Below are 27,664 nucleotides of genomic sequence, written 5' to 3'. Positions count from 1 at the left end.
AAGAGCTGTACTTATTTAGGACGAACCTGGAAGAAAAACATAAAAACTAAATAAAAGGTTTACACTCTGTGGGTAATGAAACCCCACAGTCTTCTACTCCCCTGTTGCAGATTTAAAGGCTTAGGATGTTTAAATGAGACAGGGAATTTTATTCTCTTGACAATCTTTCCTGTTAACAAGCAGAGTTTCAGAAAACTGAGTTCAGTAGAAGCCTTTTTGGTTTTGTTGTGAAATTCTAAACAATTTTAATCTCCTCAAAGCTGTCAAAAATGGGGAATTTCGAATACAACAGGAAAATTTCCTGAAACAAACCCCACAAAAATAAAAATGAGAATCAAAGAACTGAGTACTGCTGACACTGTGGGTGCCATCGGTGCTTGTTGAAGTGCCTGTTAAGAGGCTGGTGAGTGCAAGAAGGCTCTCCAGATAAGGTTAATTATACACTTTTATAGTGTTTACTGACAAATTGTATTGTCTGTGTATTAATGTTCTAATGTAAAGGGGATTTAATGTTTCAGTTAAAATGTTGTTATTTTCCACTAATTCACAACAGCTTAGAAAGAGGCAAAACGATCAAGGGTCAGACAAATGCACAGGAACAAAAACCTGTGCAACAAATACTGATGGTAATTAATGTACGCCTACACCGATGGAAGTGGAATCATTTTTTTTTTAATTAAAAATGCTAAATTGTAGAAAATTATTGCATTTTTACATCTGACACTGTGTGAATTCATTTCTTATTTATTCTTCCAGTAATTTTGTGACACAGACTGGTTTACTTTATTCTTGAACGGGCACAATGATATGATTATAGAAATTCCAAATCTTAATCGTCTGGTATTAATGCTCTGCTGTAATGTGTGTGTTCGAACAAAGGGATGAAGTACTGACGGCATCTTAGAGCGCTTATCTGCCTCTACTATTCAAGAGAACAAGCTTGTATCAGAGGCTGGCGTTTTGTTTTAAATTTGGGGTGGGTGTGGGGGGCACTGTTTCCTCAAAAGGGATTACTCAAATTTATTTCAGTATGCTTTCATCAACTGCACTCATAGTGTCACAGCTTTGCTGGTCTGAGTTGAGGTTAAATAAAACACATCATGAGCCACCAAACGGTAAATGAGGGGAGGGGGTGGGGCAAAACATGAAATTACTTAAAACGACTGAACGCATTAGTCCTTAAGCTTGGCTACTGTTAAAACGCCAAGTTTTCTGACATGCAGTCTGAATGCAGTATAAGTAATTTTAACACATTGTGTAACTTTGACTTTTAACTAAACACAGATGTTGCGTTATACTTTTATTGAGACTTTGGCAGGTTTAAATTATGCAGAAATAGCTCGTCTGTTCTGTTTTTGTATTTTTTTTCAACACACATGTCAACTCAGCTTTTAAACTGACTGCTAGTTTTTATTTGAGGAGATACAGTAGTCTTGTTTTTCCTATCCTTCAGCATTCTGTCCTGCTGATTTCCCTTTTTTCCCCCCATCCCAGTATCATGATGGATGGAAGCAGAGCCACACAGCTTGTGGTGTTCTGGGTAGATCTGAAACCAGATGAACAGTCCGCAAGATTGCTAAATACAGCATACAGTGCAGCATTAGCACTGAATGCATAGTTAATAATTGATTTTGAAACATTTTATAATGATCATCAAATACCTGCACTCACTTCTTTCTTGCAGTCAACTCTATATGAAACTTGGGTTATGTGACCTCCCAAAACAACATGTAGAAACACTGAATGAAACAATAGCTCTTAAAAGTTAGCAATTAGAGTATAATGAGAAAATGCTATCGCAGAGAGGTTGTTTTTTAAATTATTTATGCGCTCAAATGGATTCAGTTGTGTACAGCAAATAGATAAACACCGGCTTGAGGTCACATATATGACTGTTATTACTACCACAGAAATACCACAGAAATTCTGCAGAACTCTATAGAAAACCCAGTTGAATATGTAAGTAGAAAACCTTTTTTTTATTTGCATGCCCCATCTAATGAATTTGAAATACCAGCATGTATTATCAAATAAGCAATAATTATTTAAGATATGACCTTTGTGACAACAAGGAGTAATGAAAATGATGTCCCAACTAAAAGAGCACAGGAAAGAGCACGCACAAAGTGAACAGTCTCTTCACATTTGGACAGACTTAAATATGTGGCCAAACCGCAGGTATTTCTATTGTTGGCCTACATGTGTTGAAACAAGTGATAACAAAGATGCAGTGTGACTGCAGGGAGTCCGCTACTGTTCTGGCACACTGAGCAGCACATTAACATTTAGATTTATTATGCAGAACCGTTGTATACATAGGTTCAATGTGTCTCTTAATCAGCCTGTGTGAGAGAAGGACTAAACTATTGATTGGTGTTTCATGGATCGAACACTTGACATTTTATTTTGGGACTATCAGGACAACCTCCAAGATAAGGAAAAGAGAAGTGATCCTGACCGCATATCCCCATTTAAATGTTCTGAGGTGGTTGCTGTCATTTGAGATCAATGTGGATGCACACCTATTCTTCTTGAGTCGTTTAGTTGGACCTGTGATCACAAGACAGAGGTGGAGGATATTGCATGTAGTTTTAAAGTTAAATGGTTCGTACTAAACCTGGTATTTCCTGCCCTGTCTGACCCTAATTACTTGGAAGCATTGCCTAAAACATAAAAAGAAAAAGGTTCTTTAAAGCAGGGGCATGTACATCACATCTGTTCCTTGGTCGGGAAAGGTCTGGCATTATGAGCATTAATGAACTGTTAAATTAAAATCCTCATCAAAGGCCAATTTCACATGGCGAGCAGGCCGTTTTTATGTAGCTCACCCCTAGTGACCGGTGAACATTGAATTTCTGAACCCAACCTTGACAGTAAATGCAGCCTGGAGCTTGTTATTTATATTATTTATGTTAGCTTAGTAAATTATAGTTTTACTCTTGGAGTAATAGTTTCTGTTGTGTGAGTGACTGCTGCATCATTAAAAAAAAAACATATCAGGAGTCTGATTTGTTGTCTTTTCTTCATGAGCAGTGCCTGTTGTGTATCTGCTGATGCAATTGACACTTTCTTTGTTGTCTTCCTCTTCCTGACACAGACGAATAGCCTGCATCACTGCAACAGACTCCCCCATACCACACAGTTGGTGATGTTAACTTATGTCGGTTTGTTTGGGGCTCCTGGGCAACTTTTATTGAAAAATCCTGGTTTAAGTGTTGTGAAACAATAACATTTTCAGAACTGTAAGACAAGTGGAAGAAGAGAGAAGCTGGTTTAATTTGCATGCAAAAGATAAAGTGTAGTTACTCGTTGTTACACCCCGGCCTAGGCAACCGGCGTACAACTTCCACAAAAGTAATCCCGGACGACATTTAAAGCAAGATACGGCATTTATTTACATCACCAAACACAAGGCGCCAAACTATTTACAACGGGGGGGGGGGGGGGGAAGATCGCGACCATGACATACAGAAACACAGGGCTTAAATACATAGAAGGAGCAATTAGGGAATGGACCACAGGAGGGATACACAGCTGGGGCAAATAAGACCTGACGAGACAAGGAAACGTAAACTGAACACTAAGATAACACAGACTTTCAAAGTAAAACAGGAAACACATAACAGTCACGCCAAAACAAAACGCCTAAAACAATACACTGCCAACGCCGAACCGTAACATACCCCCCCCACCCAAAAAAACAATCATTTAAAACATACAACCCCAACGAAAAATGTTTGTTCCATGTCCAACCCATATGACACCGGCCGCCGTCCCGCAGGCGACGCTGATGGCTGGACGGGTCCTCCAGTGGAAACGGAAAACTGGAGCGGGCCCTCGGATCCTCCAGCGAAGACAGACACGCAGCCCACCAGCCGCAAACACGGACACGCAGCCCACCAGCCGCAAACACGGACACGCAGCCCACCAGCCGCAAACACGGACACGCAGCCCACCAGCCGCAAACACGGACACGCAGCCCACCAGCCGCAAAAGGCCGGAGCGGTCCCACGGATCCTCCAGCAAAGACAAACGAAGGCTGGAGCGGTCCCACGGATCCTCCAGCGAAGACAAACGAAGGCTGGAGCGGTTCCCCGGACCCTCCAGCGACGGCGGATGAAGGCTGGAGCGGTCCCACGGACCCTCCAGCGACGGCGGATGAAGGCTGGAGCGGTCCCACGGACCCTCCAGCGACGACAAAGGCTGGGGCGGTCCCACGGACCCTCTCCTCAGCGAAGGCAGACGAAGCTGATGAAGGCTGGAGCGGTCCCACTGACCCTCCAGCAGACGACGAAGGCTGGAGCGGTCCCTCGGACCCTCCAGCGACTGGACGAGCCCCCATATGTTACACCCCGGCCTAGGTAACCGGCGTGCAACTTCCACAAAAGCAATCCCGGACGACATTTAAAGCAAGATACGGCATTTATTTACATCACCAAACACAAGGCGCCAAACTATTTACAACGGGGGGGGGGGGGGGAGATCGCAACCATGACATACAGAAACACAGGGCTTAAATACATAGAAGGAGCAATTAGGGAATGGACCACAGGAGGGATACACAGCTGGGGCAAATAAGACCTGACGAGACAAGGAAACGTAAACTGAACACTAAGATAACACAGACTTTCAAAGTAAAACAGGAAACACATAACAGTCACGCCAAAACAAAACGCCTAAAACAATACACTGCCAACGCCGAACCGTAACACTCGTGTTTTCCCAGTTGTAGACAGCAAAACTGATTTAAATGAGCTTCATCCTTTTCTGAATCATTAATCGATGAAAAGCATAATTAAAACATGCTGTTCTTAAATGTAAGGTGACACATCTAACTTAGATTAATTAGATAGCTTATATAATCAATGCATCTATGTAGCTCATAGATGTAAGCCCTTTAAGAGAAACCTTTAAAATAGAAAAGTAGAATATCAGAAGAATGGAATGGAAGAATATCATATCAGTAACACAGCCAGGTTTATTTCTCCTTTATTGGAGTTATGTCCTTGAAATGAAACCTTGACAAAAAAAACCAAAACTCCGCACCTAATTTCATTAACCGTTAGGTTTTGCCAAGTCAGTGAACCTAAAATGATGCAGTTGAACTTTCTGGTCTCCACTATCTGTCACGGGTGGGCAGGTGTGGGAGTGAATCAACCTTAGACCAGGTTACTATTCTGTGGCCTCCAGTCAACCTCCACTCCTCCACAGCTGGCTCCATTTTATCCTCGGTTTTAATGGCTCTTTTATTTTCTCTTGCGTGGTGCACATTTTCTGCTCAACCATGCTGCAAAATAAAACTAGAAAGGGAGAGACAAAAGCAAATATTTTTGTCATGGTGTTCTGGGTTATTAGATACAGAATCACATTAAGCTGAGTCTCATTATCAGGGTAAAGATAAACACAAAGAACATTTGGGTTGGAAGTCGCTGATGTATAGTTATGATCATGTCATTGGTTTATGCTAATGGGCTTCTGTGTTTTTCATGTGTGTCCATGTAGCCAAATGGTCATGCTGGTACATATGTATATTAAAGTGTGCGAGTCTGTAACTGAGTGCAGAGTATCTCACTGTTAATGCAAGAAGACACAGAAGAACTGAGCAGTAAACATTTCTTTAGGCTTTTCATTGACTTGCAAGTGTTAGAAACCCAGTAGACCAATCACATCATCCCAAACTAATGGTCCATTATGCGCATTTCACACGCTTGAAATTTGGTGTAATAATTATCTAATTAATTAATGAAGATCAAAGAAATGCAAGTAAAAGAGAATGAGTTCAGGGTTTTGCCTTAGGCGGCCCCTCGGTGACCACACTATGTGATATAAATGATACGCCTCACGGAATCTCATCTTCCTCCCCTTTAGCAATTTGCACTGCAAGCTATTGATGTTTGCAGCATTGCAGGGTGATATTACTGTGCCGGCAAAAATGTCCACTTTAACCTGTGATACCTTTTTGTGCAAATAGAAGAGGGAACAGTTTTGTGAGTCAGTGACTTTGAGGTGGCTGTTTGGTGGGATTATCTTTTTGAAACTGTTGTGATCTCATTTATTTGGCATTTCCCCTGCCTGCTGTCGTCTGCCACTGATTACTGAGAAACAATACGAGACACAAAGCTGTCAAAGAGCATTAGGACAGGCAAGGATGATATGCTTTCAGTTAAAACAGAGGTTGTTTTTTGGGTTTTTTTTGTATACACAGCACACTTCCAGCTCAGCGTAACTTCACGGCATATAAGCCTGCACTTGTCTGAAATTGAAAACAGATTTTATAAGTAAATAAAAAAAGCTGCTACATGCATCTTTATTTGACTGATAATCTGTTCCTTTGAGAGTTTTTCTCAGGTTTTTTGCTCACAGTTTGACTTCCATGTCGCTCCCCTGTCCTGAAATTCCTTTTCAAGCTGTCAAGTTCTCATCTCAAAGCACAGATAATGTAATGGACCCTCAGCTGAGCCTCACTATTATAATAGAGTGGCCTGACCTCACAGGCATTCAGAAAGCTACTTAAGCCCCAGTGTTTTTCAGCACTTAATTAAAGTGACACGAGCCTCATTCCAACAGTGTGCAATCAAAGCATTCTTGAAGGTATGACAGTCTTTATTTCATTGAAGTGGACTGCTCATGCTCTTCAGTTTCAATGCAGATGAATGAAGTTTCACAGGCAGCAGTAGCGTGTCTTGTATGAAATGGTAGAATTACACAGGGACTAAACAAAAATGTAAACTTCAGAGTCAATCTGAGTGCACGCTATTAAAAATGAATTGGCACTGGGATTCCGTTTGTAGTGTTTATTGATTAATATTTAAGAATTCTGAATGCTGTCAAAGAGGCCCCATCAGCATTTGTAATCAAGCATCGCAGTTCAACATTATTAGCCTCAAGCAGTGCTGGCATAATCACTCAGCCAGGTAATATTAAAAGGTGGGCTCTTTCAGGGCCTCAAGTGACATAACTGCCTTAATCAAACAGTTATCACGCAAGAGGCCAGAGGGAGAGGGAATAATGAGAAAGCAATATCCTAGATTAAGAATTAGTCTTTTCTGTAATGGCCCTGTCTCACTGGGTCAATGGTGCATAATGGTATGGCATACAAAACTGGAGAAGAAGATCTGAGGTTGCTGCACTTGAGTTTCATGACTCACACTGATGGGAAGAAAACGGGAACATTTTCCCCCGCAACAAACCAAGTCGAAATAAATAAATAAATAAAGAGTACAGGTCTCCGGCTTTTCCTGCTCATAAACAACACAGTTAGGTTTGCCTGATAGTCTGTCTGTGTCACTTTGTTTCCTCTGTTTTGAAGGCTCTTCATGTCCTTTATGGCATTTGTGTGCATCTATGTTTGTTGTTAAATTTGGACGTTAAAGCTAATTGTCAGCAGTTACTCCTCTATTTAAAAGCAGCAATATTGACTGTTTAATTGCTGCAAAAAGTGTATTTATTGACTTCGGAAAAAGAAATATCTCTGTGCTGGTTTATTTTATAAAGGACTCTTTCAGTATTTAAAATGGTATAATATCTTTTGTCTGTTAAGCAACAGCGCTGGACATAAAATTCCCTTTGGGAGGAACTCTCTCACTTGCTTTCCTTCTATTGTACTTTCTTCTTTGCAAGCTGTATTGAAATATTGAAAAGATGGAGTCTAATGCTGACAATAGCTATAAAAGGTTTATGAATAACTTCACATACCACATTTCATCTCCTCTACATTATTCTGTTCCAGTTAGCAAGTAAACTTTGGGAAGAAAAGGTGTTGGCATGTGCTGAAACTGGAGCAGGTTAATATGAATTCCGTTAAAAACAGAAAAAACCCTTTGCCAGAAAATACAAATTATTCATCCATCATCCATTGAACTGAAGTGAATATAAAACTATTCTATACATAGGTGTTTCAAAGCAGTCTCTTACTGTAAGCTGTATACCAGGTATGATGTTATGCAACAGGAAGAAGATATTTTTGCTCTTTGCTGGCTGTCGGCTGCAATACACTCAACCTCTACTTCTTCGTCTGAAAAGCTAAATGCAAATATATAGATAAGCTGCAATGTTTACATGTTTATAATCTATTATTTTAATCACACGTAGCCGATTTCACTGCTTCAGCATGAACAAGAAGTATTTTCTTATTTGGTTATAAATGACTAGAAATTGCATCCATAAAATTCTAAAAACAACAGTATAAGCGGGAGGAAAATTAATCTTCATGTGGATTTTTTTTTCTTTTGTAGAGGAGAAAATTAAGTGTTGATGAGCAGCTACTGTGAGGCATCGTCTGTATAATCTGACAGCGCTATGCGGCTCCTTTTTTTTTTTTTTTTTCCCCAGCTGCTTCAACCATCAAATCATTATTTTCCCAGAGTAACTGTCAATTATGTAATCCCTGTTCGTGTGATAAGATAAGAGATCAGCCATGTGTTTCTTGAATGAGTCACATGTACCAGTTATTTGCCTTTTTTTATTTCTTTCTTTCACAGTTATCGTGCGTAACGTGTAGAGACATAATCATCACCCGTCACCCAAAAACATCTGCAGAATGTTTTAATTATGTTTCTTTGAGGTGGAAAGTAAATGGCTCTCTGTAGAGTGAAATAAATGGATTACATTTTTGTACGCAATGTTGCTACACCAGTTCATACTCGGATTACATGGAATTTTATTGTTTTTTTCTTTGACTAAATCCAAGTTTACAGCACATTTTGTTATCTTAACCACAGTCGCAAACCTTGTCATATTAGGTTTAAGTCAAAACTCTGTGCACCATGCAGTCCCGAGTACTTGTACTGTGTGTACTTTGACTCTTATTCAATGATGCAATCAAAGTGCCACATGACAAAGTGCATTAGTAGTCACATAAAATTAATGAAAATAAGTGCACTGGTCCACATGTCGGGTTAATGTGCAATACTCCAAAAACAACAGAGACCGCCACTATTGTTGCACGATACAAAAACATTTTGGGGAATAATTCTCACCCTAACTCTTAAAATCACACAGTCTAAAACAGATCATCTCTGCCAGTAAGAAATAGTTCTCTTGAGTCATGACACTAACATAAGCTGTTGTATTTTTTTTGTTTTTTCTTGGATGCAAGCACACACGAGTGTTGCCAGTCACTTGAATATTGGCAGCAGTCGTTAATGACACTGACAGAGAACCAAAAAATTAGCTAAATCTTCAATGTCAAATTTCTTGTTGAATTATAACATATTTCAGTTGATTTAATTCTTTAATTAAAGATGTTACTCAAGTCTTCAGATGTTTGTTTAGATACAGTCAATATCCTTTACTGCTTTTCCAACTTTGTGAGCCTGGAGTGTATACACTGTCCCTGCTGACTAATGGCGAAAGGTGAGCTGCACCTCAGAGTCCATCACAGGGCTAACACAGAGAGACAGACAATGACCAGTTAACCTGACAAACATGTCTTTGGGCTGAGTAAGGAAAGTGGATCACCCAGAGGAGACCCGTGCAGGCAGAAGGAGAACAGGGACAAGGCCCCAGGTTAAAACCTAGGTCCTTTTTTACTGTGAGGCTGCAGTGCTAATGGATAGCGCTATATAAAGAAAATATAGCCTTGCCGGATGCTTTGTTGTCCTAGTTGGCCCAGTTACTTGTGCAATGCATGTGGTTTTGATAAAGAATACAAATTGTATTTAAAAATGTATGAAGGGACATTTTTTTTTTTTTTATTTAAAAAGAAAAGCCGTGCCGTGTGTGTAGCTTAGATTTCCCTTTCATAAATTATATTTTGTAAACACTGTGAACCTTTTGTTACTGCAGGTTATTTGATCAAACATGTAACCAATTTTAAGTTACTAAAACATAGCCAGAGTGATTTATAGCTCTATATAACAAAGATGATAGATCTGTCAGTCTAGTGGATTGTGCAGACTACCAGAAATGGGGTTCACAGAGGCCTTGCTTGGAGAAGGGTGACTGAGCACATTCTTGTTTATCTTCTACACAATGAAGTCTTGCTCATCAGGAAAACTCAGCAGGCTAGGCCACAGCTGTCAAAGACACAGGCACCAAGCCTTTGGGGTTTTGTTTTGAATTTTGCTTTGTGTGACTCATTGTTCTGCTCTGCAGAAGTAAAGTACAGCAGAACCTGTGGAAGTTTGGAGCACTTCCACTTTGAGGGTAGTTAGAATTGGAAAAAGCCACCCATGCTATTTAAACAGCGACCACTGATAACCTGCTTTAATAGCATGTTCATATAGATTCAGGTAATTACTTGTTTTATTTACATCGGACAGAGCAGTAAACCACAAAATAATGTCCTTACAGTTAGGGCTGCCACAAACAATTATTTTGATAGTCGACTAGTCACCAATTATTTTTGCGATTAGTCGACTAATCAGATCATGCATCCATTGGACGTACAGCGTACAGCTTATTGCACCAGCAGCATCTGCTCTTATATAACTATCATTAGCTTACAGCTTTAAGTGTTTAAGGTATGTGCTAACTAAAAATAAAGACAAGATGATAGTTTATTAAATTTTAATGAAATTTGCAGATTGTTTCGGTGAAGTTTAAGAAACTCCTTGCTATCTAAAATCTAACAGGACACCGGAGTATATTCTCCAGCATCTCACACTTCTGATAATCAGTTGTCTCCTTGACGTTTGTTCAGCTGTGTAAAAACTATAACTATAATCTCAGCCAAACCGATTTACTCAGGAACAAATAAAATACAAAAAAAAAGCCAAACAATAACATCAAAATAAATGCTTTTTATTTATATTCTTTTTTTTTTCTAGTGTACTCAACACACTTTCAGAAAAAATACATCCCGTAAACACAAAGAAACTGTCTTGTTCCTCTGACCATTTCACCGTGTTCAATGGGTTATTTCCAGATGAGACATTGTGACATAAACCTGTCAAATTCTTTTGGCATAATATATTGATTGTAGAGAGGGACTTTCCATGCTAATCTCAAGTATTCCAATCAGCACTTTTGATGTAGGTCACCTCAGTGTCACACTGCTTTTAACTTCCAAGTTTAGCATGAAATTACTTTGAAAGCTTTTCAACTTTAACAATGACTCACGCTTCTTCTTAACATTTTTAAGTACTGAATCAAACTATTACAATCTTTTTTTGATTTGTTGTGCTCCTTTTTGGACCTTAACCGTAACATTATTAGAAATCTTTCAAGGGAATAAAAAGGGAATAAAAAGAAAGCATAGTTAGTTACACAGAGATAATCTTTGAATTGGTAACTAACTTGACAAACTGTTGGTTTTAATAGCTGGTGATTTGTGCCTGTCCGTGTAGTGACATTAACAGTTTATAAAGACTGGGACATATCAGGGCACGCTCTCTCAAAAAAAAAGTTCTTTGTCACGTCTTTGAAACCCGTGGCCTCTATTTACAGGTAAACACAATACATTAACCCTCGTGAATCTTCATCCCTCACATCCTTTTCCCGCATACACTGTGTCCTATTCATCACAGGTGCTTGCACACACCAAAGAAAAGTACCATCATGCTGACCTTGAGGAAGTCTCGCTCATAAGAAGACTAACCCAGGCCAAGATCTAGGGTCTGTCAGGATGATTTCTTATTCTATTTAATGGAAGAAGTGCAACGCTTTATCACTCCCCAAGTTCATGGTTTATATAAGACATAAGAGGCAAACCTGTTTGAAATGGCAAGCTGTTAAGTCAAAAACCCTGTATACAAAAAAGACATGTCCTTAAGAGTCACAGTGATTTAAGTGTGTTGGGAATGAATGGGTAATTTCAGATTGGATTGGCGCTCTTCTCAATAGTAAACTAAAAAGCAGACAACAATGTTTGCCTATCTCAGGGACCTTTTTCACAGAGGCATTTACTGGAAGATAAGCACGAACGAATACGATAGAAACAGCTTCTTTGTCCTCAAGACGTGATCAAAGACGACACTTCAGAGTCTTAATTCTTTTCCTCCAAAGGTTTTTGATTTGGCTGAAATCTCGTAGTAGGCTAATTTGAACAACACCTCCTAAATTACAGTGTCATCAGTTGTTTAATATGAAAGTTTACTAACTTTCTTTTTTCTGCAGCTAATTAATCAAAGATTGCCTAAAATGCATGTTTTTGGTCCCATTCAAAAAGCCAACTTTTGCTAACATCAGCATCTTTATGTGCTGCACAAAACTCTAGAAAGTGTGTCTTTAATTCCAAAACCCACCAGTTTTAATTAATCCTAAAAAACCAACAACAAAAACTCTACAAAGTTTCATGTCATGTTTCTGCAGACACTGAGTGCAACCTCCATCAGCAATGGTTGACAGGCCTAACAGCCTGACTCTAGGATGTACCAATACTGTGATAACATGAATGAGTGATAATTCAAGTGATTTTTGTGGTTAGCGCCCATATCAAACAGCAGCCTGCAACTGTGCTAGCTCAGCCCCTGTTCTACTTCAGTAAGTTATGATGTAATTTTCCTTTCTACCACAATAATGATAAGAGGAGGAGATACCAGCGGGAGCAACTTCCATGGGTAATTTTATCAAATCACCTTGAACACCTACACCAGCCGTTTTATGCACACAGGACTGAAATTACACCTCAGATATTATAAATCATACAACTGTGTTTATATGCCCTTTTTGTTCTTTTAGTTTGTGGCTCACCTGTAGTTTGGAAGATCTTAGAAATATCTATACAATATTCTCCAGTGTCAAAGACTTATGAAATTGATACTGTGATAGTATTGCTGGACATGGGAAACGGAGTATAAAACACTTCGGCTTCACCAGCTGCATTACTGAAGTCTACTTTCCGGATGATTAGCTTCTTCAGGTGTTTTAAACAAAATGTATTTGCTGAGGGTACTTCATGAAAAAGTAGTGTTTGCTGCACTTGGATATTGTCATTGAAGGAGCTAATTTCATTTTAATTAAATACAAAAGAGTTATAATTAATAAAGTAAAAATTTTATGCAGCATGTAGTAGAAGAATGAATGAATTAATTGCAAAGTTTTCTTGAAAACTGAAAAAGGAGGCATTGCCGATAATATATACTGAACCAGACAACAACACATTCATCTCCTTAAATCAAAATTAAGCTTGTATTTAGCATTAATAAGATTGACCATGTAGCCTCATTATATACTATACTAAGTAATGAGCATTAAAGTGAGACAAATATGTTTTCGAGCTAAATGTGTATGACTGATAAAATGGTGATGCTAATTGAATGAAAAGTGGCAATTAAAAATAACCCAACATACCATCAGGTTTTTGTATTGTTTTAAATCCTTTTACAAGTTGTGACCAAAACTGCAACCAAATGAATAAAATAAATAAAGCAATACATACATGAATAAATGTTAATGCCCCTAGTTGCCAACTTTGGTGGTAGCCTGTGAAAACCCTGCCATTTTAAAATCTATGCTAATCAAAACTCATCACTCTTGTTATTTTTTTTTGCTAATGCTCAGCTTAGTAGTGTTTAAATGTGATGCAGTCATTCAGTTTTCCACTGCTTCAGCAGACTATATTCTTTCTCTCCATATCCTCTTACAGCCGGGTTCGTAATGGTTGCAGATGGCTAGGAGGTCCCTCGACTTCCTTGGCTCATCTCTTATGCTTTCATTACCTCAGCTTTGAGCACTCCATCTTTGGCGTTATTGAAGCTAAAGCCAATGGCTTGACTTGGCTTGGGATCACGGGCCTTTAAAATACTAATGCCTGCTTCAGGATGTTCTGTAGGGGAAAAGTCCCACACTTTGTAAGAGCCCTCTGTGGCGTGTGTGCCTTTCAACTCTGTATCACGTTTTATTTTTTGTCTGGCCTGGGGATGTCACTGTATTTGTATCTCAGTGCTCATCTTATCATCACCGACGGATTAAGTGACGGATTGCCAACATAGAAACGATTCCCAGTGTTTCCTGAAGAGCCGAACTCAAATGAAAATAAACTTGCGATAATTTTATTGACCCGTTAAAGCCAAGGGGTTGCAGTCATCTGCGAGATTTAATCAGTTCACCAGAATAGAGTATTCCATATCTGCCTTCCTCTTTCCTGCAGGACTTCCACAGCCCTGTTCAGCCCCTATAATGAAAGGCCCCCCAGCACCCTCTCTAAAAATCATTACAATCTCCCTCTACCTCTAGGGTCAGTAAACTAATAGTCATTCACCTGTGTGACAGGAAATCTTTCCCACGTCCCCCCCTGGGGCGAGCGAGGTTGTGTTTAAGGTTATAAAGTCGAGTCCAGCCAGAGATGACTGTTTATTGTTTGGACGACTCCCGGTGATTAAATGTTTGTCAGATCGAAAGTATTTCATCACAAATGCAGAGGATGGAGATTACATATATAACCTGCTAATTGCCTGTCTGACCAAGACTGAAAACAATGCAACCAGTTATTCAGTGCTCTTCGAATATGGAGACACAACAAAGAACAACTTTTATAAATGGTGGCGTAAAAGCGTTGGCACAAAAACACCCTCAATCATCTGCTTGTACTTGTGCCTGTGCTTTGCCTCTGGTGATTTTTATAACCCCAACTGTTTCTGCCCACTGTTGGCTGAGAATCTGTGGTGGATTTCTCAAAGGGATGGCACAAATACATTCAAAGACGCAAAGGCCCAGGGGCCTCTTTGGGATATTTAAAGACTTTGCACTGCAATGTTAAAATCATTTATGAAAGAAAGTTCATAAAGCAATCGAACAAAAGGAGAGACAATGATGTGACCCCACTTTCCTTGAAATATCTTCAAAGGGAATACTTAAAAAATCAGAGGCATTTAGGTGAAACTCTTAAAGGATGTGGAAAAGCAGCTTAATAATGTCAATGAAGAAGGAATAAAAAACTGTTGTCATTTTCCTTGATGCTTCCAACTGTGGGCATTTGAAGATAAGCCACAGCAGTGCTCAGATATGAGTAATAATCAATGTTGAAACTCGGCACAGTTGAGTCTCGGAGGACCTGCCTCACCTTTTATCTCACACAGAACACCACACTGAGCTCACTGTTTTGTATTTTCGTAGGGCAAAACAGTTGTGTCCTCTATAAATTGTATCGTCAGGTAACTGCATCCTTCCTACTTCTGTTTTCACCATTGCTTCAGACAACAAGCGTATACCACAGGGAAGGTTATATTCGTTTTCCTTCCAGAAGGAGAAAAGAATATATATTAAAGAAGAAACACCAGCATCAGACGGCTGCAGAAACTGTGAGGTTTTACCTCTGCTGGGTATTAATACCACAGAGAGGAAGAAACGACACGTCTCAAAAACTGACAAACGAGCAGAGACAAATCCATATAAATAATTACTAAGTAGAGTGAAGAGGAGTTGCCCATCATTCAGAGTAGAAGCGTGCGCAATATCTCCTAGAGATTGAGAGTCATCCATCACTGCAAGACTTTAATTTGAGATGTTTAGGACTCTTGCTGATGAGAGCCTGGTCTTAGAGGTCTGCAGGGTTCTTAGTTGAGAGCGGCTTGCGGGAGGGGGTGTGGGTGGATGAGGGCAAGAAATCACTGCCTTACACAAAGCGCATTTATGCAAGTACAATAAGGACTGCAGACAGAACAACTGAATCCACTGTCTGATTAGCATTCAGATGCTTTAATCGATGGAGGCAAGTTTCTGACAGATGGCTTATTACATCTTGGGGTGCTACAGAAATGAACACAGACACTTTATTGTCACACAAACACACACACACTCGGACACACCTCATTTAGAGTGGAATGATGTCAAAATGAGTCCGTTGAGTGAGGGCGGAGATTGAAGAGCCCAAGGTAAAGAGAGTCTGGGGACTTCAAATAATCTCAAGTATTGATTCTGTTTAAGCCCAAGGCTCTTGATGGACACTTACTTCAAAATGCAGTGATAGGTAGCATATCTGTATGACTGATCACCGTAGTTCTGCTTACGGTAAAGGCTGCAGACTCTCCATAAATAACAGCTCAGCCCTAATCAAACAGAGCAGTGGATCCTAACGTATGATGACAGCTTTGTAGACCTAATGCTGTAATTTACCACAAAGCACTCAGGGTTGCCATTAAATTTACATGGACACAGTGCAGAGAAAGGCATCAGGAGCTGCTTGGCTTTACATTTTCCTGGGCTCATGGTCTCATACGGACAGCTGACAAATTAAAGGAAAAACCTGAATGACTGACCCTTAGAGTGAGTAGTTAGAGGTATTTTGCTGGTGTGGTTTGGATCCACTTTATCTCTTTAGAGTTAGCAAATCAATACAAAGTTGTTCTGAGTGGTCACCTTTGTTCTGTACTGAAACATGTCTACCCTGATGTGAGCAGTCAGGACTCAGAGCACCAGGATGAAGATGCTCTTGTTCACAGAGAATGAAAAGTCAGTGAAAGGTTTGGGTTGTGGCTCTTATGCTACCCTCCTCATAGACACCAGATCTCAGCAGTACTAAACACCTGTGCAATATTTAGACCACTCAGTGCACTTAATGCAGACGATAACAAATGTTGTCATCAAAACTCTAAATTAAAGAATACATGTTCAAAAGTTGCTGTCCCATGCCTCCTTTCGAGTTACAAAGACTTGGTGAATAAAACAAATCAGAGTGAGGCTTACTAAGTCACTTGATGTCCTTTCATTTGTCACCCATCTATCAGGGCATTTAGGAAACTAATCATATGCATTACTCTGGACATTCCACATTTACATTTACAACAAATAGAACAAAGTGCTAATATCTTTTTTCATAGTGCCTTGAGCTAAATTAATTCTAAATCCCAAGAAGTAATCAAACATAATTGTCAGTTGTTGTGATTAGAAGAGGTAGTTAAAAAACAAGACATGCTCATCATAATTTTGTTGGTCATTGAGACCTGATTACATCCATGTAAATAGAAGGCAGTGTGGGGATCTGAAATCTGCAAGGATGCCGCTTATTCCCGTTGCAGACAAATTTCACTTATGCAGGGCAATGCTGAAAATCTAAAACAAAATATGCAAACCTGACATTGTTTTATTCTTAAAAAAAAGTTGTTCATTTATTTCCTATAGATTGCCTGTCGTTTGGAAAGTGTTTCCTTCCACCTCACGCTGTCTCCAAAGTGGCTAAAATAATTGTCCTAATATGCACCCGAGTCAGCAGATATCACTGTCATCACTTAATATACCATAAGTATACTGCATGCCTCTTCATTTATCCCCTCTAATGCAGTTATAATACCTGAGTGGTTGGTGGCTGCATGCCCTGAATGCTCATTTTCTGCACAGTAGCCTCTGTGTACTCAGAGGGTCCAGCTCCTCTTTTTCCTCTGGAAGTGGACTCCTTGGAGCGTAATTTGATTATTCCAAAGCAGGTGTTTTCAGCTGAATGCTGATAAGAAGACTCAGCTCCTCTGACACTAAAGTGAGTTACATTAGACGTGCTTAAAGTAGAGGAAGGCAAGAGACTTTTTTTTTTTAATCTAATCTGTAAGTAAAGATGGGATTGACTTTGAAAAGCTGTGCTTGAATTCAAAAGGTATCGCTTTAGACTGAAATGATGTTACACAGAGAGATTGGGAAGTTTGCGATCTTAATTACTCCTGCTGCAATAAAAATGACGCACATTGCTTCAGAAGTCCGGTAAGTCCATTGTGTCTGTGTCTGTCCACTGCATGATCTCGTCTGAGAAATGCAAATTTGATGCAATTACAAATCACAGCGGAATTGCCGATGTAATGATCAGATGTATATATTTAATGCAAATGTCTCAGCATTGCTGAAGGGTACATTTCCATATTTTGTGGCCTAAGATTTCCCTTCTAGCTCATCCAAATAAGCATCTGTTATGCAAAATGGGGGCAAGGTTGCATCTGCGATCCAATGTTTCTCAGCAAATCAGATTCTGTCAAGCCTATCTGATATCCTCTTAGATTGTTCTCTCTAATCCCTTTCCACACCACAAGAATGGCCTTACCAACTAATGATGTTGCAGATATACACTATTCAAACAAAAAGAATAATCTCAAGCCTGTGATTGAGCCATCAGACCTTGCGTGCTCTTACTCTCAGCTAAAAACGTTGATATTAGTGCTAATTTGAAGCTATTGATTTAAATATTTTACCATAGTTTGATTTTTTAAGAAGGAAAGCATGGTCATGTTCATGTTTTTCTTTTTTTTCTTTTTTTTTTTGGGGGGGGGGGGGGGGGGTTGGTATTTTGAAGTCGCAAGGAAAACTTGCCAAAGCCACTTGACACACCATGGTGTGTTAATCAGTGTTGAGCACCCTCCAGTACACAGAGTTGAAAAGCTTCACAGTCTTTTGTATGTAGACGAGCTGAAATAACGGAGACCTACAAATGGGGTTAGCACATTTAGAGTGAAGCGTTCCCTGACATGTGACTAATTGACACTCACTGAATTCTCATTTAATTCTGGGAGACGTGACAGAGTCCAAGAGGCAGACAACTAAATGTCTGCCGTCGTCAGAGTTAAACGGCATTACAACACTGTCAAGGGCACTGCCGATCCAAATTTCATCCCACTTAACTAGCTTTTGCAAAGAAGAGTCTCAACTGTGTGTCTCAAAGAAACGATGACAGTGACTTAATCGAATAAAGCTCCGTCTATTCTGTGAAGCTCTGTCAACAAGCTGTAAAACGAGTCTCAACTAAACCAAGTAGCTGCAGAGTTGCTGGAAATCAGTTTAAATTAGATGGAGGCGAAAACTAGGATGTGAAATGCATAGAGGCAGAGTGAAAATATCTCAAGGAGAAGATGCACTTACCTTTAGTGGTAACTTTAGAGCGGAGTCGTAGCCAGCTTAATCCAAATTCTCACTGAATCAAACTGTCCTCCCACCTTTATGCAAGAGCAAGCTCTATCCTTCTCTTCCTTTTAATTCCCTCTCTCACCCTGCCTTCCTCCTTGGTGCCTTTCTTTCATTATCCCGCTCTCTGTGTACACTTTGAGCCCACGCTAGATCAGAACAGATGCTTATGAGTGAACGCGCTACGCGAGGCACTGAGACAGCAGCTTTGGAATAGCTGGAGAATTACACAGGAGCTGTAGCAAAGCCGAGTGTGTCCGTACCGTTACAAGGTGACGACTGAGGGAGGGCGAACGAGTCAGTGAGCAGTGAAGTTAGCTAGTGTGCGAGTCTGTGTGTGCGTGTATCGGAGAGTGAGAGAGGAAGTGTGTGGAGGAGTGAGAGAGCGAGGGAAAGAGACAGGGAGAGCGTTTGTGAGCGCTGCTGGCTTCAGTGGCGAGCAACGGTCGTGATTGCATTGGTGCAAGACAGTAGAGCAACACCTCTCTTCAAAACCCTTTACCCTCCCCATCAGGTCCCCTGAGTACCGGAGATCTTCATCATCAAGCAGATTAAACCGACCAGTAAGCACCCCACCCCCAAAACTCCCAATGACACACGCACACACACACACACACACAGAGGCAATGATGCATGCTGTGGTCCCTGGGGATATTCTAATCAGAAAGACGGTTGGAGATGCTTCCTTTGTCCAGAGCTCATGTGGATGTTGAGCATTTAAAGTTCAACTGAAATTAGATGACTTATTTGTATTTGCAAACAGAAGCGAGTTAATCATTTCTTTAAAAAGAAGATTCACGTAGATCTGTGTGTTTGGTTTTCTGAAGTTGTTGGGACTGTTGGGCAGTGCTTTGAAGAGTATAGTGTTGGGTAGGGCCATTATCCTGGACTGAGTGGCAGCTGAACCAGCCAGATGGAGGTGTAGTGTAAATAAACTCACAAGCTAAAACTGAAATTTGCCAAATCACCAAAACTGCATTTGATGATTCATTTTAAGAGGTGAAAAGAAAGTCTTCATTATTATCGTTTTTGCACATGAAATCTAGCGTTGTTCATACATAGCAATGATGTAGCCTTCTGCAAATCCATCAAGCTGGTTTTTGCAGTGTATGGAAAAATTTTATTTAATTTTAATTTAATTTAATTTATTTAGGACAGTGCATGTTAATGCTCCACTGCGGGGCAACCTGCATGTGGCCAATAAAGCCTTTCATTCATTCATTCATTCAAAAATCAAATGGTAAATCTCTATATAAAACAAGCATGTCAAAATCAGGAAATTGAGTAAAAACTGCAACTATTAGATGGCATTAAGTGGCTCAGTATATCACTGTAAAGTATAGTAGACCTTGTAGTTCAGTAAAGTGTTGCAATGAAATAAAAACTACAAAATTAAAGCAATGAGTTGACAGAACTATTGGGCTCTATTAACTAAATTTGTTTTTCTTTTTTTTGCACCACCAGACCCTGATCATATATGACTAGTAAATGTAATACCATGGCAACATGTTAAGCTTTGTAGAACAAAGCACCATTGTGGAGGTCTCCATTTTCATGTCTGAGCTAGTAGGCTACCCCCAGAGCTTGTACTGGGTAAGCTAATCAGTATAAGTTTATACTATGCATCAGTGTAAATATGTGCATCTTCAGGGGTAGATTGTGGACGAAGTTGTGAAATATGTCTTTATGTGGATGCCACCTTTCAAAAAAAGCGATAATATACAGCGGTACAGGGAATGCCCGCAGTGAAAATAAGGTGAGGGAATCCAGTCAGAAAAGGAGGCATCAGCTGGTTACTGCTAATAGCCATAACCACTCAAAGAGAAAAAGCTAATAAAGAACCCCAACATTTCCCGCTTCTATTCCCAACAGATATCGCCAAAGAAAAAGAATTACATCATCTAAACATCAAAACTTCACAGATGCCTCTGAAGTATAGCAGTTGTCACTGACGGTGACCTAAATTCTCTTATTTTCATGTGTGCATGTTTTTAATGCACTTATGCTTGGCTTTCTTGGCCACGCAGAGCGCAGATGTCATCTTGCCTCTCTCAGGCATATTGAAGAGCAACGGCTCACTTTAACCTTTAAAGTTAGACCGAGATATGGTGGGAGAATCAAAGGTGACACACATCACTCTATGGAAAAAGGTTATTGAGGCATTAGCATTTAGTCCTCTCAATATTTCATTTTAAATGTCTTAAAGAGAGACAGGACTCATGGTAAAACTATATTTCCTTTTCTGCCCATTTCATTGCATTTTTTTTTTATTACAAACTCTAAAAGTCTGTGCTTTTAATTTCAGAAAAACAAAGATTTTTCAGCATATACAAATACCTTCTGAAAATACAGGATTAAGATCGCCCCCTTTAAGATACCCACGGGTAGAATAAATTCTAAGTCACATTAAAACAAAACATATCTCAACTTAGACACATTGATGGGTTTTCATATAATGTGTCACCTGTCTGTAGTTTAGCCTTATTTTAGAGAAAGTAATTGCCTTCAAAGTGCAAAACAGTGCTTTACATCAAGACTCCCCTGTTAACCGTAATTAGTCAGTCATCCTGTTTCAATTTCATTTCATTGTTTTTATACAATAGGTGGCAATATCAAACTAGGCAGAAGAAAGTAAAATAAATAAATAAAAATAGTAATAATAAATGACAACAAAGTCGTTGTCTTCCTTTTGACCATATTTTGTATTACTTCCTGAATGCACAGAACAGTCACAGAAAAAATGTGTTTCTTAATGTCTTTCTAAAAGGCTAAAGGCTGTGTTTGAATATAGTTATGTAGTATTTTTGCACTCAGCACTCCTGGCTGACAACCCTGCTCCCAGATCAACTCTGTCCAGATGGCATGGCATGGCCCTAGAGAACTCCATTTTTAATCCTCTTGGCACAAGCTTTGCAAAGCAAGAGGCTGAACGGATGCTTGGAGTCAGGCGTCAATCAGGGCATTTCAGACTGCTGTGTGGGACACAAAAGTGTCCCACGGAAGCATGCATAAGACAGAGGAAGAGATAAATCCATTGGTGTCATAAAAAAAAGTAACTGAATGTGATGATACATTCTTACTGAATAGACGTTCAATATATTATGATGAATAAGGTTTCAACATTCCATTATGCTGTAGATATACAAGAAATCAGAATCAGAATAGAAAGACCATACAAACACTGATTTAATGTTGTTAAATAGGAATTTTATTTCTCTAGATTTTCTTATTGTGTTTCACATGAGTAGATACATGTTTATGTATATGAGTTAAATATACCTAAAGGGGAAGAAGAGGATAAATAAAGTTCAGAAAAAATATACAAGCGATGTAAAAATTGAAACATTAAAAAGAATGACCAATTTAAAGAAAATATCTCTGATAGAAGTTAGAACTCCTTTTGACCAGGTTTGGGCTATTTAGACCACAACAATTTAATAGAAAAGCAGTTTTCAGTACTGCTATGGCAATTAAACATTTTTAAAGATTCAAAGAAGATGTGGCAAAAAGCCCCGCCTTGCATTCAACACAAATAAAGACGTAGTTATATTTAAAAAAGGAGATTTTAATAGTGAAATTTGGTTCCTTTGTGAACCTAATGGAAACCAAAACCAGACATGAACTTGTGCCATTCAAATAAAGTTAAATTTGTAAAGCTCCTATAAATGGCAAAATGTGCTTAAAAACCATTTAGTTTTGTGCTCAGGGATTGATAACTTATTATATTGATTTATTCTTTACAAATATTAAATGATGGTGTAGCTATAGTGGGCAGTTTAAGGGCATGAGATTTATTCATGAACTTTTCTTTGGCCACCAGGTCTGATGTTTCATATTATAATGTTTTTATTTAAAAGCTCATAGATTAACAATGTGGTGTATAAACAAAGGCAGGGTGATATTTCAGATATTTTCAGTAATCTTTTTCTTTTTTTTTGTAGAAATTTGTCCATATTACTTACAAAATATTTAGATTCATTTGTACTTCATTTTCCTGGAGCGTGACTAGGATGAAGAGGGTCACATAGAGAGGGATTTGTTGCAGGACAACAAGGACCCAGGTGTAGTTGTTATTAGAGGCTAAGCTAATGGAAACACCAGTCTGCTTCTTGCCGGATCATGAAGCCGAAGAAGAGGCGAGCCTGTCCTGAGGGAGGTCTAGCCCAGAAGTGGGCATCTGGAGCCTTTGTCTGCCTCCCCCACTCTGACTCACTGTATTTACTAGTAGGAGAGAGGCAGGCTTTATCCTCAGCACAGCACATGTGTAGATACGGATTTCTGTAGTGCATCAATAAAACTGAACCTAAATAACCTGTTTTTTATTTACCTGTGATATGTTCTGTGTAGAAAGAATACTTGATCCAGGCTCCATCTTTGCTCATAGGCTGTGACATTCTCCCTTACAAAGAAACAATGATTAGTTAGTTTAATATATATTCCAGTGAGAAGCTATTTATGACAATAATGCAGTATACCTTATAATATAGGTTTTATTAAGAAAACATTTCATACCTAGACAAGGCAGTCTACATTCTAGTGAACCAATTTGAAAGCATTTTTTTTTCATCTCTTTGCCTTTTGGAGTTGCATTTGGTTCTGAGATCCACATCCACAGTGTGAAATCACAGCGGAATAATCTTTCATTAAAGCTCTTCATATAAAGCAGGCTCTTCACAATCAAGACCAGAAGGAAAGTGAGGGGAGTTTTTAAGGAAAACTCAAATACTGAATACTGATCACAGTAGCAATGCTGCATTGATCTGAATGGAGACCTAATTAAAACAGCCATGTGTTTCAGAAAGTTGCTTGAACAGAGTGAGCCAGGGTCTGACAATGCCCCTGCAATACAGGTTGCCATTAACAACAATCAGTGCAGCCACTAGGAATGAGGCATCTAATCAGTTTCTCAAAGCTCTAATGCCAACTTAATGAAAGAGATTAAAAACGCTTATTTGAGTGAGGCCGGCACGTGTTTCCCTGATGTTTTTCCTCCTCTAGAAGAAGATAAAAGGTAATAATACAAGACAAATTATTATGGACTGGGATTTAATACACTGGAACTGGAACTCGTTTCCTAGAAGAATAGTACGAGTTGTATGAGAGAAAAACCCATAAATTTTGATTTGGAGTCGCATCAGTCTTTGTCTGCAAAGCACAGATATTACAGAAATTGCCCTGCAAATAAAACCGGGTCACATTTTACTAGGTGGGAGTGAAAACTGTCTGAAAGTTTGGGTGATTTGACAATTTGATCAGCAATCTTGGCAAGTAATCAGCTCTGGCAGACACAAGCCCACTCCTGTCAGTGCCACAGGCTGCTGCAGAATGAGCCCATATTACTTGTCTGCTGCAAAAGCTGCGGGATATGTTGTCAGGCAAGCGTTTGGCAAAGGTTTGAACTAAGAGTGGGAAGGAAGGAACACATTAAATACTGTGGAGAGATGAGGCGGGCAGTATATAGGCTCCAGCCTGCAGAGGTGGAGGTATATTGAGCGAGTGAACGAGGATGATTTGAACAGCCAGCAGGGCTGTGGTGCAGAAACTGCCTCAACTCACTGCAGGCTCTGAATTGTGCTCTGCAGCGACAGTATATTACGTTTCCATGTTGTCCACCTGAATGCAGCCCGCAGCCTCATGCTTAAGCCTATTGAGAGCATTTAAGTATTTCTCCCAGACTACATAATTGTACTTCAAGCTTAGTGCTGTGAAAAGAATTCTATGTTGTTTTCGCATTTGAAAAGAAGTGATATACTTAAACATCTCTCAGTAAGCTTGCACTGTGATGTCATGTTTTGCATTTGTAAGTCAGTGCTGTGTAGATGACACAGTTCCTCTGATGCGGTCTGTGTGCCTGGCCTGTTGCAGTGGGGAAAAGTACTGAGGTCTGTCCTATTAATGGTCACAAGCCAACTTGGATGTTATGATGAAAACGAGAGACATGTAATCTCTGAGGGAAGAACGGTGCCAGGGAAACGGCTTTCCTGGATTTTAGATCCCTTCATCCCAGCTCTCTCCCACTGCCGTCACAGTTATTATTCCCTGAATTCCCACTGTGTGGCCAATCAACAGATGTGTTTAAACTGAATTTGTCATCTCTCCCAACAAACCCCTTTTCCCCTTAACTGGTGATATTGTATTTTCTAACAAATCACAGCTAATTCACTGTAATTGCCAAAGTATTGTGAATTGCAAAGGGTACTCATGTATCTGACAGAAATTATTTGACCTGCATCGAAAACATCAGGTGGATGATTTTGCTGTAGGCGATTTAAAACTGGTGTCATTAGGAGAGAAATTAAAGGTAGCACTTTAAATTAAGTATGACCATTGTTTTCAGTTGTAAGTTTAATATTATAATTATATTCAAATAATTAAAATGCTGTATGATCTGTATTCCACTGTGCATGGCCCCTTCTGGCTAGGGTTGATTGTAATGATAAAATGTTAGTCATATTTAACACAATGTCGACATTTCTTTTGCTCTTGGTGGTCTATTAAAGAAATATTTAAAAGTCCGTAAAGCAAATTTGACGTTTAGCATGTCAGATTGTGAAACCATCTGTAAATACAAACAGAATTAGCATGTTTGTCTAACATGGAGCTAGTTTCAAGAGATAATGGAAAGGTACAAATATTAGTAACTCTTTTGTTTATGGTTGTTATGGTTTTCCACCAAAATGACTATTTACCTGAATAGTTAAAAAAAAAAAAAGAGGATCTACTGCTTTAGTTTTACCCGCGTTTTGAACTTCAGCAGCTGATTCACAGTGCAGATCAATTGCTATTATACTGTTCCCTGTTGTTTTGTTTAAATAGGCTTCTTTTCTAGTAAGCACGAGAGGAACTTTAAAAAGTATAGTTGAGTAAATCAAATGAATTGAAAATATTATATGTAGTTCAATTTTCTTTGCTGTCACTTAAGTATTTTTTCTTTCTTGAAATTATTGGATCACTTAAAGAAAACATTAATATAGGAAGAGGAGGAGGGAGATACGCTGCAAAGTTTCCCAAATGACCAAAGATGCTACAACTACATGTGCCTTTCCGTCTAATAGGCCACCAGCGTCCCACTTATTTATTCATTACAAAAAAAGAGTAAATAAAAAATAAAACATAGAAAATAATGAGCCCCTGCACATGATTCTCGAGCAGCTCGGATATTATGAACATACAAGGTAGCTGTGTGGCAGTTACCATACAGAGCCTAATTTGTCACTGAAGATGATGATTCCAGCAATTCTGTTTCAAAATTGGGTCAATAAATTGCTGTCAGTCTAATTCACTTGGCACTGTGTCATTAAAGCCAGAATGATTCTGTTACAGCTCTGCTGCATCCACCACACTTGGCAAGTGGGGCTTAAATTAATATTTAGTTGGACTGGTTTGATTGAACACACACAGACACACACACATAGGGCAGATAAAGAGAGCAGGAGCTAGATTATTTAAAAATGACGGTGCAAATACAAGCAAATGACTTCCTTCTCCTTCAGGAACTCTTTTCACCATGAATAATAAGGGACCCTAAAATTCTGGGAATAAATACATAAACTTCATAAACTTGTATCACCTGCTGTATTTCATTAGTGCAACTCGTAAACACACCAGATTGTCTGCAGCTAGTTGTTTTAGCGACTGAATCTGCCAGCTGCTGCTGTGCTTTATATTGAGCCGCTTCTTGTGACCGTAAAATTGTGTTAAAATTGTCCTAAAATGATTTTTTTCTTTTACAAATTTATCAAATAACACAGAATAGTAAGTTCTGCTTTAAAATAGTCAATTGGCCAATTGGATACTAGAGTTATAGTTTATAGAGGTCAGCATTTTATTTATTTATTTGTTTTTTTTGGTAGATTCAAAGAAAGGATATTTCTTGGTTATATAATTTACATAAGAAAAAATAGTTACAAATGAATTGGGTGCTTGCTATAAATGCCACCACATTTCTTTCTGTAATCTCTACCAGAGGCTCTGCTGGGACTTACTGTTGCCTCTGAATGTGTAAGCTAATAGCAGACTGTCATTTGATATGGACTTTGGATAATTCATGGTTCATAGTGCTTTTCTTCTCTGACGCACATTTGTGCATCATAGCAAGAAGGAAAGAAGCTTTGGATAGTGGAATCAGGCTGTTTCAGGCAATAGTGTGTGATCTCCTTATATGCAAGGGCATTTTTAATTTTCTCTTTGTACCAAAGGAAATCAAGTTTTTAGATGTTGTGCAGTTTATGTGTCGTTGGAAGCGGAAATCACAAAACAGTCTTCAATGTCAACAGGCGTGTATAGGACAAATACCGCCATTCTTGCATGAATGCTATTAGAGACTTGGAGATTTTAATCTGCATGCATTTTCTCATTTAGACAAATCCAAAAAACACACATGCACACTACATCTGAAGTAGACAAAATAAATTGGTTCTGCTGTGAATACTTGCAGTCTCTGCTGGGAGCTTATTATGTGGCACTGCACAACAACTTGAGTGGTTAAAGATCGGTTGTCATCTTTACAGTATTTCGACACATACTTCTTTCTGACCTGTCATGAACAGGTCCAGCCTGCCTGGTAAGGGGTCCAGTCATTATTGGACTTAACTTATGGTGAGCACAGCTACATGATCAAATAGCTTCTTTCAACAGGAGCAGGCAAAGAGTAGTTTTGGCAGCCTTAGGCCTCAAGCTGTTCAACCTTACGCTCACTAATTGCTTTCTGTCAGGAAGGCCAGAATCTGTCAGCTCAACAGTGTTCAAAGCTCAGGGAGGAACTCTGCTAATGAACAAATATAGGAAAAGAGAAAGAAGTGAATAACATATGGGGAGGAGAAAAGAAGTGGTGTTGTTAAGGTTCAAAATTGAGGAGGGAGAGTACAAACCACTCTTGGTCCAGAAGCTCTTTGGTCAAACAATG

General features: G+C 39.2%; 1 protein-coding gene across 1 annotated transcript in view; it reads right to left on the bottom strand.

Moving 5' to 3' along the window:
- LOC308385800 (cadherin-12-like) overlaps positions 1–19,204 on the bottom strand; it is a 103,423-nt gene extending 84,219 nt beyond the window's left edge. The window contains exon 1 of the mRNA XM_080864944.1: positions 18,718–19,204. The gene's annotated coding sequence lies outside the window, so the exon portion shown is untranslated. The remainder of the gene's footprint in view (positions 1–18,717) is intronic.
- Positions 19,205–27,664: the final 8,460 nt, after the last annotated feature.

The sequence above is a fragment of the Rhamphochromis sp. 'chilingali' genome, assembly GCF_963969265.1.
Source record: "Rhamphochromis sp. 'chilingali' genome assembly, chromosome: 18".
NCBI lineage: Eukaryota > Metazoa > Chordata > Actinopteri > Cichliformes > Cichlidae > Rhamphochromis > Rhamphochromis sp. 'chilingali'.
This window is presented reverse-complemented; position numbering and strand designations above follow the sequence as displayed.